Source organism: Ciconia boyciana, chromosome 10 (assembly GCF_034638445.1).
Source record: "Ciconia boyciana chromosome 10, ASM3463844v1, whole genome shotgun sequence".
Taxonomy (NCBI): domain Eukaryota; kingdom Metazoa; phylum Chordata; class Aves; order Ciconiiformes; family Ciconiidae; genus Ciconia; species Ciconia boyciana.
In genome coordinates this window covers 899,701-912,978 of record NC_132943.1, presented here as the reverse complement: position 1 = coordinate 912,978, position 13,278 = coordinate 899,701, and the positions used below count along the sequence as shown (strand labels likewise).

At 53.4% G+C, this 13,278-nt stretch overlaps 1 long non-coding RNA gene across 1 annotated transcript; it reads right to left on the bottom strand.

Annotated features, from left to right (window-relative positions):
• Positions 1–10,512: 10,512 nt before the first annotated feature.
• Positions 10,513–13,278, bottom strand: LOC140657777 (uncharacterized). Its single transcript, XR_012044484.1, has 3 exons — positions 12,898–13,278; positions 11,749–11,863; positions 10,513–10,768 (listed from the first exon to the last, which is right to left on the bottom strand). It is a non-coding gene; the product is annotated as an uncharacterized lncRNA (long non-coding RNA).

Below are 13,278 nucleotides of genomic sequence, written 5' to 3'. Positions count from 1 at the left end.
GCTGTGTTCTTAATTACCAAAGCCAAGGTGGCATCAACTAATAGAATAGAAGAGAAGAATAAGAATAAGAATAAGAATAAGAATAAGAATAAGAATAAGAATAAGAATAAAAATAAGACTAAGAATAAAAATAAAAATAAAAATAAAAATATGATAGAATAAAAACTAAGAAATAGAACAAAAACTAAGAAATAGAATAGAACTACGGACTCTTAGTCCTGAACATAGAGTTAAAAACAAAAAGTTAACTTTTAATATGCCTCTTTTTTCTTCCAGTTTGCCCATCTAGATAAAACCAGCTGATTTAATTATGCCCCGGTGCCTGTTCTCCCATGACCCCTTGGCTCTTTAACAAATTGTATCAAAATGTGGATGTTCTTCCCCCAACCATCCCTTTCCTCCTTTATTTGCATTTTTTTGGCCATGTGCCTATTCCATTTTCCGTGCGAGGAATAAATTCTCTTACTCTGAAGAACCAGACCGAAAAAGAAATCCACTTTACGCGAGGCTTTCAGGAAGGGCCACGCAGCTTCAGCAGCTGCAGATGCTCCTGCATCCTCCTGCCTGCGCTCGGCCCCAGCCGGCCGGGGACGAAGGGCTGGCGGCGCGGCTGGCACCGGCAGGCTGATGGCAAAGCACTCGCAGAGCCCTTCAGGCCCCGAAATTTTAGCAACCTGGTGCTCTTAGTTTGCAGAGGAAATAAGTTGAAACATTTTTTTTAATTCTAAGTGTGGAGAAATATGGAGTGCACCGCTAACTCCCCTAGCGCTGCCGGTTTGGTCCTCCGGAGCGTACAGCACGCACTAACGGCGTGGGACACGCCGACCTTCCGCCTGCTCCTGCCTGCCCTTCCCCTGGCACCTCGGACCCAGCGAAAGCCGCGGAGCATTGAAAAATAAAACTCACCCAAAGGAGAGGTGGCTTTATTAGGTTCCCAGCATCTCCTAGTTCAATAAGTTGTAATTATACAAGCCGATTTTTCTCTTTAATCATGGGGTGAGCTTTTAAAAGGAAAACAGCCAAGTCAGCCAGGTTCTATATACGATATTTGCTGGTAGATAATTCAATTATTGTAGAAAATTATTTTAAACATTAAGATGCACAAAGTTCAGTTTTTCCCCGTTTCTGCTACTATCACACAAGCTATTGATAAGATGTCTAAATTTATTGCAGAATAATTCTGCAGGAAAAGAGATAAAAGGTTCCTGAATAAAATATGAGGCGAGAGCTGTAAATTGTAGCAATGCATATCATTTCATTCAAATGTAGGAAGCAATTACCATCTGCTATACTCATCAGTTCCCTCCTTTATGACTTAATTATATGTTTAATGCTATCAGATCAAGGAAAGGGCACAATAGATGAATGAGTGAAAGAAATAGAAAAGATTCAGCAACAAGACAAAAGGCAGATGAAAAGTAACCCAAGAACAGAATTGATTTCATTTGTTGGGAGAGAAGTTAATTTAAATAGTATATTCTATCATCTCCTGTGCTGTGCCGAGATAATATAAATCATGTGTTTGTGAATTTGCTTCATACAATTTTAACAAAAGCATTCAAGTTTCTGAAAACCCAGGGTCTGCAGGTTTTGATTTATTTATGAAATGAGTAACATTTACAAAGAAAGAGCAGTGACTGACAACCAAAGCATTCAAATTATCATTAGCAGTCCTTTGCTCTACAAGTATGAGATGACAGAGGCGAAGCCGACCAGCTCTCCTCTTTCTCCTCCCGTCGGGGTCCCCAGGTCTGCCGAGGTCACCTCCCACTGGCCGCGGCCTCGCGGGCCGAAAGCGCGGGGCGGGAAAGGGATGCGGCCACTGCCACCTCCACCGCCATTGCCACCGCCACCACCACCGCCGCCACCACCACCACCGCCATTGCCACCACCACCGCCATTGCCACCGCCACCGCTCCGCTCTGCTCCGCTGCAACGTCCCCGCCGGCCGGGCTGCGGGGACAGGCGGGATGCGCCAGGCCGGCAGCCCCGGCTCGCTCGGCAGCCCTGCGCGGGAGGCCAGCAGCCGCCCCCTGCCAGCCCCCCAGCTTCGTTGGCTCCAGTCACCGTCTGGTGGGGCTGCCTCTACCCTGCACCCTGCGTCCTGCACCCCGCATCCTGCACCCCTGCATCCTACACTTCTGCATCCTGCACCCTGCACCCTGCACCCTGCACCCCTGCACCCTGCATCCTGCACCCCGCATCCTGCACCCTGCACCCCTGCATCCTACACTCCTGCACCCTGCACCCTGCATCCTGCCCCCTGCACCCCGTACCCCAGCCCTCGAGCTGGCTGCGCTGCAGAAAGGTGGAAAGTGTCCGTCTGACATTACAGTCTGTGTCCTGCTTGTTCTTTCCCTCAAGCAGCTCCCCTGCGCCCTTGTGCTGTGTCACGGTCCCGCTTTCCGCAGTCTGAGACAGGCCACATCTCTTACCATTAGCAGTGAAATAACAATTTGCATGCTGCGGAAACCCTTAGCACCAAATACGTTCCTACATTTGAAGGTCCTGCTGCTTTAAAATATTTATCGGTTGAGTTTGACAACACACCTGCCTGCCAAATACTGATTTTATATTGAGGGGGCTGCATACTGCCGTGCAGCCTGGCTCCGAACAGAGGGGTCCCTCCTCGGCCTCGGGGGTGCTGGCAGGAGCGGTAAGGCAAGCAGAGGTGAGCAGGGACCCCACCGACACGGCACAGGTCACGCATTGCCTGAGAAAGCCGAAACTGCCTTTTCTTGACATTTAGAAAGGATAAGCGCTCGATTTAAACTAATCCACTTTAGCTAGCCCTCGTTGGTCGGGGACTGTTTTGACAAAACAGCGTGACACCCACCACCACTCTGGGAAGCTGGTAGAGCAGTTCTGAAACCTCGCTCCTGCCTTCGCTGGAGCGTCCCAGGTCCTGCCCCCCCGAAACGAGGACCAGGATTTGCGCCCAGGCTGCACGGGGAGGCCGCGGCCGGCGGCGAGCAGAGCCAGCCCGCGGAGCTGGCAGCCCAGGGCAGCAGCCGGCGACCCAGACCCGCCTGTGCCGAGCCCGGCTGAGCCGGGCGGCAGCTGGTGGAGCTGCCCAGGGCGTCGGGAGAAGGGAGCCGAGCGGCTGCGAGTGGCGGTGCTTGTGAGGGAGCCTGATCTGCGCCCGTGGACTCGAGAGAGCTCTGCCGCTTTCCGCTGTCTCAGGAGCGCTTTTGCTGAAGTCCTTACAGCGTATGAGCCGAGGGACTCGGGCTCAGTGGCTTTCCAGAGCAGCCCCGTTGAGGGGCCGTATCCACCCCCTGCGAGAGCGGTTTGGGACTGCTGAACCCAACCAGGGACCTGCGTGACACTGCAGGTGAGACGGGCGCTGCCTGGACGGGTTCCCCGAGCCTGACAGAGAGGAGAAACAGCTCCACGGCCCCAGCAGGGCTCCCGCAGGCGATGCCGGCCACGGGCCGTGCTCCACTCAGCCCCGAGGGCGGCAGCGCAGCTGCGCATCTGGCATGCGTTGCCTCTGCGGAGCGCGCCGGTGGAACGTCGCACTGCTCCAGCGCGCGGGCAGGCAGCCGGCCTGCAGGAGCAAGGATGGTGCTCCTGCTCTTCGCCGTCGGAAAGGCCACGACCGGGCTGGGGTGACCGGATTGGGCCAGGGCATTTCGGACAAGACCGGGGCAGGCAGAAAGGGGAGCGCAGCGGTGGGAAGCGCTGCGGTGCACGGCAGCGCCTGCAGAGGGGAATGGCTCCAGCGGCCGCAGCGCCAGGGGCAACGGCGGGGCCGGGGGCAGACCGCAGCCTGCGCCGCAGCCGCAGCCATGGCGCGCGTGGCAGAAGATGCTGGCAATGGGCTGTCACCGTGGCGAGGGGGTCAGGATGGGCGCGGAAAACACTTTTGGACGGTGGGAAGTCTGGTAGTGGAAGCGGCACGGAGGGGAGGAGGAGGGAGCTGCCTTACGTGGGGCCTTGAAGAGCAGGTTAGAGGCACGTCTGCTGAGGAGACAGGGCCACCCAGGGAGCAGGTGGCCTCGGAGTCCCTTCAAGCCTGTCCTTCAGGGGCTGCGGGACGTCTGGACTCCCCGCCCAGGTCAGGTACTGCCAGTCCTCAATGAGATCAGGGTTGTAACCTGAAAACTGGACTCAGCAAATAATCACGAAGCCCCGCTTTCGTTCCTAATGTCCAGAAAACTGGCCTTCATTTTCAGACACCCAATTGCTGGAGGCTTCCCACAGCCAACAGAGCAACGGCCACAAAGACAAAGGCATTGCTTGCTGTGGACAACCAACTAGGAAATAAGAAACCCCAGAATAATCCTGGCAGCAAACATCCATAGTTCATCCAAGGGCTCAGACTTCCTTAAACTTGCTGAGCTATTTATTTTTTCCTTCCCCTTTTCTTCCCTCCCCATCCCCTGGGACTCCCAGCGCAGTCAGTCACGGGGGGGAGCTCGGGATGTCCGTACGGCACCGAGGACAACCCGGGGCTGTGCCGAGCTGCGGACAGTGGGGCTGGGACCTCCGGGCCGGAGCGGAGCCAGGTCTGAGTCCCCGTGAAGAGTTTCCACGTGATGTTTGAGATAAATCACGAACCGAAGCTGCTGTGGAGCTGGGGGCTAGGTTTGGGGAGCAGCACCCGGAGGGGTGGTCGGGGGGTCCTGCAGCTGCACTGGCTGGCGGCATGGGGGTGCTTTGTGCTTTCGGGGTGGTGAAGGCGAGCTCCGGCTGCCTCTTCCTGAGCTAGCTGGGTTGCAAAGGGAAGAGGGGAATGCTGCAGCCATAACCACTAACCGTACCTCTTGCCACCGCCCCTGCCCTTGCACAGCACACCGGCCAGGCTCTGGCGTGCCCCGGTCGAGCTACGGCGGGTCGAGCATTTGCCACCCACTCATGTCCCCATCGCCCGGAGGGGCCACCACGTCCATAGCAGGGCACCAGCACAAAGGACGCTTCACACGTGCTTTGCAGCCTGGTGCGTTAACATCAGCAGAAGGTGATTCCTTCACAGATCAGACCTCTCGCCTTGCCCCAGCGTGCAGGCAGAGCCAGGGCCTGTTTGAGACACTGGGAGAGGGGTGGGAATGTGGGAAACTCACGGGAAGGCAAAGCCATCGTGCTGTCCAGGTAAAGGCTGCAGCGCAGATCCTGCTGGGGAACCCACCTGCAGACACCAGAATCAGCGCACGGGTCTGCTGTTCTCCCTGCATGGTGCTGCTCCTAGTAGAAAAGCAGTTGCTCCCTGCGCTGACTTCATTTCCTGAATGGTTTCAAGGTATAGCCCCATGTTGAGCCTATTGCATTAATCTGTCCTTAATGGCATTGCATAGCAGGCATTTCATTAAGTGCCCTCCCTTTATCTGTGTGCTCTCACCGGCGTTGACGGGTCTGAGAAGCTTGCCATTGATTTCAGTGGGAACTGTCTGGTCCTCTCCGTGTGAAACGCAGTCTATTTTCCAGCAGCTGTTGAAAGTGAAAATTAAGGCACAGGCTCTCTCTTTCCACATTTCCCAGCATTTCCAGAGCTGGGCGCAGCAGCGAGCTCGGCGCCGGAGGGGATGTGAGGGTGCGGGGGGATTTTCAAGGGGGCGGGGGCGATGAGCAGAGGACGGCGCAGGGTTAAGGGCTGAGAGGTGGCCTGGGCTGTTGTGGGGGCACAGGGAAGCCACGTGCTGCTCAGCTGCAGCCTCTGTCCGTCCATCCTCTCCCCTGGGTTTGCTCTGCAGCCGCAGCCGCAGCTCTCCACCGCGTCCATCCCCATGGCTGGGACCCCCAGAGCTCCCGCAGCCGAGCTCTGCACTGGAGCAAGAGAGGGGTTTGTGCAGCGCCGCAACCTTCCTGACCACACGTGTCCATAGACGAAAATAATAATGGAATAATGCGACTTGCTTAATATCGCATGGTGGGGTTAGAACACAAAAAAGTATGTCATCTTTTAACATACCTTCTGATGCTTTTAATTTCCCCTACTGGTTTCAGTAATTACACTGCGGTCAGAAATTATGGGGTTGTAGGAAATAAAGCAGTATGCCTTTTCAGAAGACCCAAGCAAAACTGGAGTTAGAGACTAGCGAGGCAGTTACAGATGCAGTAACATCCCCACAGGCAGTATCCAGAAGTACTCATCCCAAGAGTTAAACGGGACAGGCACCAAGTGTTCCTCTAAAAGAGTAAAACAAATAAAGTTTTAATACTTCTCACTTGAAGTCTGAATCCAGCTTACATTCAGATCGCAGCATCCACTGTTTCTTGCAAGTTCAAATGGTATACTTGTTTCTCTACAAATTATTTTCTCGCTTGCATGCATGAAGCACAACTTCTTCTAGTGACTGATGGCACCCAGAAGGCTTCCATCAGCCACTGGACCCCTTCCTAAATCAAAATAAATATCTGGTTTGAGTCCCCAGGCAGCGCTGAACGTGCTGAGGAGCAATTGTGGCAGGTCAGCTAAGTGTGCCGGAGCTGGCGCTGCCGAGTCCCATGGCAGAGTGCCAGGGGAAACGCCCAGTCCTACTCTGATGTGAGAGTGCTCGTAGTGCGGGCAGTCAGTAGGGCCCAGGGCACACAGAGCAGGCCGGGAGGAGAAAGCAAACGGAGTCATTACCTGAGGCTGCCCGTGCGGTGCGGGGAGCAGGCAGGAGCCCGGCAGCACAGCACACTTTACACGGCACGCCAACCTGGTACAAGGGGTCCAAATGAAACCTGTGCGGCCAGCCACTGCTCCGGCCCCTCCGGGGTCTCTGAGCACCTGACGGGCGCGTTGGCAGCACGCCGAGCACAGGGTTTGCAGGCAGGCCCTACGCTCCGCACCCGGCAGCAATCCTGCTGGCACCCACTGCGAGCGTTAGGGCTGCTTTCTCGGGACCAAGCCAGCTGCATGGTGGTGCGCGAAATCCCAGCGGGGACGCTTTGGCTCCAGAGTTGGGTCAGAAGCTGTGGAGCCAGAGGGAGGAGGTGGGATGTAGTGACGGGGTCTCGGTTTTGGGCCGTCCCCCTGCGATGGCTGCTTTACACTGCCACATTCCCACAGGACAGCAGGGTTCTTACCAAGGGGTTTTGCTCCCGCTAAGGATGCGCACAGATACTGAGAACAGCTGAGGAGACATTGTCCTGCACGGTGCTTTCAGCAGCGGAGCTGCCCTAGGGCTGCATCTTCATTCCTTTGTGGACACACAGACACGGTTGCCTTTACACAGGCCACCCTTACCAAAGGTATGTGCGTGCAGATATGCGCTGGGAAGTCTACGAAGAAAGAACACAGTTTTATACTAATTCCCTTAATTTATTCACATCAAATGTCAGTGCAGTGTCATATAAAAATCTTTAATGATTTTAAAACAAATGGTCCCTGAGGCAGGAAAATAGTTACAGTGCCATTTCTAAAATTAATTTAATTCCTGTGGAACAGAAATTTAAAAAAGTGCCTGCTCAGTTCCATATGCATTACAAATAGCATTAGAAAATACCTGAAGAGTCTTTTCAGCTGAAATCACACAGGGTTTCCCAGCCTTTCTGCCAACTCTCTCGACACGCCCGTGCTGGGAGCACCTTGCTTTGCTCCCTTGCGCCTCGGCAGCGTGCTGAGGGCAGTCCTCTGCCTGCCGTGCCCCTCCTCGCTGCTCCCCTGTGCCACAGAGAGCACCCAGATTAATTAGTACCTGTTATTTTCTTTACACAGTAGCAGAACCTATTTTTATTACATTTCTCAATGACTCATAATAGTCTATCTTCTCTGCCATATGTGCACAAGCTCAGGACAGCATTGCACTGATATTCTGGGCCTGGAATCCTTCCTCTCGCAAGCTCATGGGATGATCATATATGGTCCCGCTTCGCTGCCCACCACCCCGCTTAGATGCTGTCATACCTACTCACCATATGGTACGTTCATTTCACACGGGGACGCTGCTGGCAGCGGCTCCGATGGGCAGCCAGCACAGTCTTCATGCCACCGGTTCCCCCCATCCTTCTGGCGGGGGGGCACGCTGCTGTCGCACCCCGCTCGGCTCTGCCCAGCGAGCCCGGCCGTCTGGGGACGGAGGCGGTGCAGAGCTGGCGGAGGACAGCCGAAACGCCACTCAGCTCCCGTGGCTCTGGGTGCGATGTGCCAAACTCAGGGAGACAGAGAAGCGACATGAGCATCGCTGTGCTTGGTGCTGGGCTGCTGCGGGGTCTGCCTGCACGTCCTCCACACCAGGGAGCTGGGGGCCCGCAGAGAGCCCGGCCGGTGGCGGGGGGCAGGGAAGGTCTTCTCAGCCCGTTTGCGTCAGGGACCATGCGCTTTCCAGAAGAAACCAGGTCAACAGAGCAAAGATGAGCTTAAGCAAATGTTAAAATTAAGCTCAACCCAAGGAATCAGTAGCAAAAGCCAGTCCCTCAGCTAGAGCTGCCACAGAACGGAGCTTTGGCTGGCTTTTGCGTGACAATTCCACCTGACCAGCTGGGACCTCTGGGGACACAAGCAATAAATTCAGTGTAAGCACCAAACGTTGAGGTCAGCCACTGCCCCCAACTCATGAGTTTATCTCAGAGATCAAGCACTTTTATTTTAAAGATGATACTACGATATTGATTTTTCATCTGCATTTTTAGATCATTTGCATATCTCACCAAGTCTGAATTTGTCGCCAGACCTCCTGAGTGCCCTGAACGAGATGAATTTGGAGCTAATAATCCTCCATGCTGCCTATTTGTACAAATTTCCTAGTCTCTCCCCAGACTTCCAGATCCTAATTAATGGTATTTCCCCTTCCCCCAGCCCTGCAATGAGTTACATATGTCTTGGTAGTCCCCCACCAAGAGGCAAAGTAACTCTGGTATTTCTGAAATTTAAAGTGTTTGACTTTGCAACCGAAAATAACTAATCTTCTGGCTTTTTTAATGATGCTTTTTTAACAAAAGCATCATTTATCCTCTGCAGCTCAGCCCCTCTAAAGTCAGAAGTTGCCACTGTGGAAGCTGTTGGTTTCCTCCACGGCTCCCACTGGTTCTCTCCCCTCAGCGAAAGGGTTAACAGGAAAGCTAGGCAAAGGAAAGGTACATCTTGCCAGATTTCTTGATACAAGCCGAGAAGGGGCAGCATCAGATGGTGCTGCAGGAATGGGCAGCCCCTTCTCCACTGGAGTTGCAGGGCAGCTCTGCGTGCAGGCAGCATTGCCCCTGCCGGCCCTCCCGGGGCAGACGGGTCCCTGCCGGAGCAGCGCGAATGGTCCTGCAGCAGTTGGGACACTGGTCTGCACCTTTTGTGCTGAAGTTGAAAAGGGATTTCCAGAATTTACAGGCTAAGTTTTGGCTCATGAACCGGCGGAGAATGTACAGAAAAGAAGCATCCAGCAAGGAGCCCCACAACGAGAAGGGCTGTCAGGAGGCTGCTGGTGCACCCGCCTCCCTGACTGATGAGGGGTATCAGGACTTGGATCTCAGCCTGAGATCTGGTCCTTGCACGACTAAGGAGAGGATGGTGTGTTAGGGAAAGCAAAGGGAAGAGCTGGCCATAATAATTTTCAGCACCCTGAATGAAGAAATGTGTTTGCTGTTTGTAAAGCACTTTCGCTGAAAGGGTTTCTCAGTAATTCTGTGGTACCTGTAACCAAAGACGTCGCTGGGATGTTGCTGTCTGTGGCTGGGGTGACACAAACATGCAGTGCTTGCTTTCAGGAACAGAACAGTACCCTTATCCATCCTTTTCTCTCTTGGACATGGAAGTCTTCACTGCATGTCCTGCATGCACAGTTGCAGCATAAGACCACCTGTAAAGGCAGACTAATATTAAACACAGCAGCCTTTTTATGAAGAGGTGCTTGTGATTAATAAATCAGCCATTCGTTCCGTAATTTCACCTTCCAAGTAAATCTCTGGAATGGCACAGGGCCAGACTACCTGAAGGATAAGTCTCTTCCCAGCCTTGCCGCCGCGGTTGTGCTCAGCCCGTGTCTCGGGCCAGGAGAGGAGGCGGGTTGCTGGCTATGTGCTGTGAAAGCAGGCTGGCAAAAGCGGCGATGCTAACCCAGGCCTCCCATTGACGCTGGCGTCAGTGCTGGTACCCAGAGGGGAGCGCTGGGAGGAGCACAAAGGTGGGAGATTTCCTGAAAACTGCCGGTGTGGATAATTAAAATAAAACCCAAACACATGAAATTATGTTCAGTGACTCAGTCCACACACTCCCACTCTCCTCCCACACGCCTTCTGATGCTCAGGGAGAAATTAAGCACTTACGGTTTTTTCATGCTTTGCACTTACGGCTTCACATTTTCTGTCTCCTTCTGCCCATCTGAGGCCACCTCCAGCATAGCGGTGGGTTTGCAACCCTAGTGGAAATGCCTTCAGCCATCCTGGCTAACCTGAAACCCTTCTGGAGAGAACACTCATGGCAGCACAGCTGCATTTTTAAGATAATTATTTTACATTACTTATGGTATTATTTAAAAGTACCCAATGGGTATAGGCTTCTTTAAAAAATTGAGAGATCATTTAATTACTGGGTTCAGGGTTCAGAGCAGAGCTGGAATTTATTCTGAATTATGCTCATTATGATTCTGATGGACTTCTGTGGAATAATTGTGCATTCATTTTTCAGCCCTTCTCCCATCTGCGTGGTGGAAGTAGTTCACAAATCCCTCAGGTTTGTGCTGTCTGGTGCTGAATTGTTGGCTGGTGGAGCTATTCACTAGGAGCCTTCTCTTGGTTCTCCTGGAAAACCCGAGCAAATCACATACAGCGGCGTGACGCATGGATCCTCCGGCTGGCACGCAGACCAGCCGCTCCCTCAGCTTTTAGTGACTCCTCTGCGAGAGCGGGTGTGCTAATAGTCAGGAACCCAGAGGAAGAGAAAAAGAGAGAAATGCTCTTAAATACTTCAGTTTAATTTAAATTATACTAAATCAATTAGCATATAGCAGTCTCTATTATGGAGCTAACACTATGTTTAAAGGAAAACATTTCCAAAGGCATAAAAGGGAGCTAGGTGCCTAAATCACATTCACTTTAATTAAGGAAGAGGTAAACAAATCTGTTTAAATGTATATAAAAGATCTGCTGTCGACAATTCAGTGCCCTTATTTCCAGCACTGCTGTGAAGTAAGCTAAACATCATGACTTTGAATTAGTGGCTGCGCTTAAGCTGAGGTGCCAGGTTCTAATTATTAACAGATTCGATAGCATCCACATGACAGTAGATTACATTTCAAATGAAGATTTGACATGTTAATTTCAGCTGTGCCTTTAAATTTATTCAGGTGGAAAATAGAGCAAACGACCATCTCCAAATACATCGTTAAGCCTTATGTTCTTAGCCTGACTCTCCTTTCCTTTTAGTTTAAAAACTGAGCTAAAACGCAGGTGTACTCTGAAAAAGCTCCAGTCCCAGCCAGCTGAAATGCTTGATTTCCCCCCAGGCAGCCACTCTGCCCGGCTCCTTACCAACAGATGCAAATTTCTGAACTTTCTGGAAGCCTGGGGAGAGGACAGAGGCATTTGAACGTGGCAGCAGACTTCATATGGTGGGCACGTGTGATACGGGCAGCTGCGGAGCTGGCAGCTGTGTGTCTCCCACGCAGCCGGCACCTCGCACATCTCCTGCCCGCCCTCACCATGCTCACTGGCCCTGAGCACCAAGGACTGTGACAGCACTAGTAACGCCTGTGCAAATGAATTTTCAAGTCACTTGCAGATCAAATCACTTTCAGGTCTTTGAGAAACCTGTTCAGGTAGGACGGGGCTTGCCAAGGGCCGTACGGCTTAGAGCCACAAACTCTTCTGACTCCTGAAATTCCATTGTGGTACCTGCTTATACTCCTTGCAATATGCCTTGCGACAGGTCTTGTGCTTCAAGATCTTTTCAAGCATTTTAAAAAAATCTGTCCTCAGGGTCATCAACTTCTTCCACCTTGGCCAGCCTCTGGAGGATGGGAATAATTCATTAGATGTGCACATCAGGAAGATTTAAACAAACGGCAGAAATCCTCAGCATCCTGGACAGATGACTGAACATCATTTCCAATGCCACTGGTTCCATCTGCAGGATGTGCAATTCAGGAAAATAATGGGGGGACAAGGAGCCAGGGCATTAAGCACTGGTGGTGTATTAGCTGGAGACATGTGGAGTCGACAATTGTTTGTGCGTGGAAATAAGCCACTGCAGCTCTACACACAGAGTCGCACCCGGCTTTAGCACTCAGATCTCTCTTGAAAGTAACTTTTGCAAAAATGGCCTGATCCACTTTAACCCAACCACTGGAAAGTGGCACCAGCCATCACCTGGGAGAGCCCACAAATCTGCCTCCTGGCAGAGCCAGAGCCTTCGTAAAATGCAAATGAAATTGTATTAAACCCTTAGAAAAATTTAAAGATTGCTAAACTTGGGACAAGTGAGAAGAGGAAAGTAGTATCATTTCCACTGTTTAACATTTTTGGACAGAGCAAGGCAAAATGTGGAAGCCCGCCCAGCCCACGGCCGGGTGCCGCAGTCTCTGCTCTAGCATCACCCTCAGTGAACCCCAGCGGGGCGCGCGTGGGGTCGGCTCGGTGCTCGGGGTGGCAGCAGGGAGGGGACGCTCCCGCGGGGATTTTGGAGGGGCCAACCCCTCGCGGGGCGTGTGACGAGTCCTTGCACTCCCAGGCTGGGTGAGTCCTTGTGTCCGCTGCCTGACCGAGGCTGAAAAGGAACAGAAGCAGCTCCGGCTCCAGCACGGCACGGCACGCCTCTGCAAAGGGACGAGGCACGGGATCGCTGTGCTTATGCCTCGGTGGGTAAAACACGCCTGAAAGAGCTCACGTAGAGCGGCATGGGGAAGGACAGCACCGACGTAGATATTTAAAAGCGTCCTGCAGAAAGCAGGTAGGCAATTACACCTCTGCTACAAAACTTTCTGACACCGCTAATAAAACATACGGAACGGTATTTCATTTCCGTACTTGCCGAGCGCGGCTCACCTTGGCTGACTCACTCGGACGCGCCGGCAGACCTTCCCACGAGGAGCAGGCTGCGAGGACGCGACGCTGCGCTGCGGGCTGCGCACACGAGCGCCCCGCGCGTGGGCAGGCTGGGAGCGGGCAGTGTCCCACCCGCCGGGAGCCCTGCGGGAGCACAGCCCTGCCTCGGGGCCCGCGCTTCGCAGCGGGTCCTGCCAGCGGGTCCTGCCCCGCGGGAGGGGACAACACCGGAGTCCCGGGGAGGGGGAAGCATTTCACTCTCACCCCCGCATCCGCATCGGTTACCGCGGGGCGCGGGGGGGGAGCGGGTCTGGCGGCGGCGTGGAGGGAGCGCCCGGAGCCCTCCGCTCCTCCGCGCTGAAGGCCGCGGCCGGCAGCTCC